The sequence below is a fragment of the Capricornis sumatraensis genome, chromosome 16, assembly GCF_032405125.1.
Source record: "Capricornis sumatraensis isolate serow.1 chromosome 16, serow.2, whole genome shotgun sequence".
Taxonomy (NCBI): Eukaryota; Metazoa; Chordata; class Mammalia; order Artiodactyla; family Bovidae; genus Capricornis; species Capricornis sumatraensis.
In genome coordinates, this window is record NC_091084.1 from 45,169,687 (window position 1) to 45,172,803 (window position 3,117).

The 3,117-nt window shown below is 41.4% G+C and overlaps 1 pseudogene; it reads right to left on the reverse strand.

Annotated features, from left to right (window-relative positions):
- Positions 1–218: 218 nt before the first annotated feature.
- Positions 219–687, reverse strand: LOC138093212 (large ribosomal subunit protein uL23-like; annotated as a pseudogene).
- Between the last annotated feature and the right edge of the window lie 2,430 nt (positions 688–3,117).

The window sequence follows — 3,117 nt, forward strand, 5'->3', positions numbered from 1 at the left end:
TTTAATAAACTATTTTTATCTGTTCTTGGACTCATATGTTTATTGTTGTTATTGGTTAATTATTCATGCATACAGGAGAAAATTCAAAAAGTAAAATCTCACTGTTCCCTTGCCATCCAGTTCTTCACCCTGAAGAGAATTGTTTATAGTATCTTCTGGCTCTCTCTTTTCTTTTTAGTGAAAACTTTGACATGAAAAGTTAGCCAGCTGGACTCAATTTAGATGACCCCAACTGTGTTGGCAATATCCAAAGTATCATAATCAGGAGCCAGTTGATCATATGCCTTTTTTTCCCCATCAGGCCTAATCAGGGTGTTTACCTTGGCCGCGTTACTGTCATAGAACTGGTTCACAGCCGGTCTGATCTGGGGCTTGTCAGCCTTGACATCCACAGAGAATACCAGTGTCTTGTCTCCTGTTTACTTCCTGGCTGACTTGGTGGTGAGGGAATTTGATGGTGGCATAGCAGTCAAGCTTGTTTCTCCTAGGGGTACTCTTCTGAGCATATTTGAACAGCCTTCTGAGCCACAGTGTTTTGGGTTGCTGGAAGGTGGGTGACTTTCGGATCTTTTTTCTGCAACTGTGGATCCCTTTCAGCGCTGCTTTCTTGGTCTTCAAACGCTTTGCTTTGGCTTCAGTTTGGGTAGGGGCAGGGACTTCCTTCCCTGCTTTAGGTGCCATCTTCATGAAAAGCCATAGTATTCTGTTATAATCCTTTCTATTTCTGTAAACTCTGTAAAATCGTCCTCCTTCAATAAACCTTTCTCTGCTCCAGGCTCCAATGTTTCCGTTTATTAGGCCTCACTGTGAGTTGGGCACATGAACTTTTTCAGTAACAATACATTTTCTGATTTTAATACTTTGATTTTTCTTGCTTCCTATCTTACTTTAGCTAAATATTTGTGAATTTTGTTAGTTTTTTTCTTTTAGAAAACAAGCTCTTGGTTTTATTGATTTCTCTCTATTGTTTCTCCATTCTGTATTGTATTAGTCTCTGTTTTATTCTTTATTATTCCCTTCCTACTGCTAGCTATTGTTTTAATTTGCTCCTTTTTCTAGCTCCTTAAGGTGTAAAGTTACTTTTACCAATATTTTGTTGATTTACCTATGGCTCTGTGTAGGCTCTCTCTAGTTGCGGTGAGCAGGGGCTACTCTTTGTTGTGCTGCTCGGTCTTATTTCGGTGACTTCTCATGTTGAGGAGCACAGGTTTTAGGGCGCTTGGGCTTCATTAGTTAAAGTTCATTGGCTCAGGAGTTGTGGCTCTAGAGAACGGGATCAGTAGTTGTGGTGAGGAGGCTTAGTTGCTCTGTGGCATGTAGGATCTTCCTGGAGCAGAGATAGAGCCCATGCCCCTGAACTTGCAGGCAGATTCTTAACCACTGGACTTCCAGTTCAGTTCAGTTCAGTTCAGTCGCTCAGTCGTGTCCGACTGTTCGCGATCCCATGAATCACAGCACGCCAGGCCTCCCTGTCCATCACCATCTCCCGGAGTTCACTCAGACTCATGTCCATCGAGTCGGTGATGCCATCCAGCCATCTCATCCTCGGTTGTCCGCTTCTCCTCCTACCCTCAATCCCTCCCAGCATCAGAGTCTTTTCCAATGAGTCAACTCTTCACATGAGGTGGCCAAAGTACTGCAGCTTTAGCTTTAGCATCATTCCTTCCAAATAAATCCCAGGGTTGATCTCCTTCAGAATGGACTGGTTGGATCTCCTTGCAGTCCAAGGGACTCTCAAGAGTCTTCTCCAATATCACAGTTCAAAAGCATCAAGGAACCAGAGATCAAATTGCCAACATCTGCTGGATCATGGAAAAAGCAAGAGAGTTCCAGAAAAACATATATTTCTGCTTTATTGACTATGCCAAAGCCTTTGACTGTGTGGATCACAATAAACTGTGGAAAATTCTGAAAGAGATGGGAATACCAGACCACCTAACCTGCCTCTTGAGAAATCTGTATGCAGGTCAAGAAGCAATAGTTAGAACTGGACATGGAACAACAGACTGGTTCCAAATTTGAAAAGGAGTACGTCAAGGCTGTATATTGTCACCCTGCTTATTTAACTTCTATGCGGAGTACATCATGCGAAACGCTGGACTGGAAAAAACACAAGCTGGAGTCAAGATTGCTGGGAGAAATATCAATAACCTCAGATATGCCCATGACACCACGCTTATGGCAGAAAGAGAAGAGGTGCTAAAAAGCCTCTTGATGAAAGTGAAAGAGGAGAGTGAAAAAGTTGGCTTTAAGCTCAACATTCAGAAAACGAAGATCATGGCATCTGGTCCCATCACTTCATGGGAAATAGATGGAGAAACAGTAGAAACAGTGTCAGACTTTATTTTGAGGGCTCCAAAATCACTGCAGATGGTGACTGCAGCCATGAAATTAAAAGACGCTTACTCCTTGGAAGAAAAGTTATGACCAACCTAGATAGTATATTCCAAAGCAGAGACATTACTTTGCTGACTAAGGTCCGTCTAGTCAAGGCTATGGTTTTTCCTGTGGACTTTCAGAGAAGTCCCCAATTCCTTTGTCATGGTTTGATAGAGAAATGTGAAACTGGCTTTGGGTTTTGCTTAAGAGGCTTTTCCAGTGTCTCTTTGGGAGGGTGAATAGTGACTTGGAAAGTAATATGGGGTTTTCTGGGTGTTGGTACTATTATGTCTCTTAGAGACTCCCCTGTTGAGTTTGTGAATATTTAGCAAATTGCAAACTTAAATTATGCCCACACTTCTTTATAATAAAAACTTCAGTTTCTTCCTTATTCCAATATTAGTTTTAGATTCTCAAAAAAGCCCTTCAACTTTTATTAGATAAATATTTGGAATGCCTGCACAGAGGCTAGACCTCCAGGGCCTATAAGTCAAGATTAAATTTGGAAAAGGATTGTGTTCGCTCTAGAGATTAGGAGGGGGAAGAAAAAGGGAGGTGCTCACAATGAGAGGGAGGAACAATAATGTCTAAAAGAATTTACTGTCTCTTTATTTCTCTTCAAACAATTCAATAATGTCTACATTGTTCATTATTGTTTTGTGGAGTGTATTTTCCTTTGGGTGTGTGATAAAGTACTAAATCCTGGAGAAGGAAATGGCAAGCCACTCCAGTATTCTT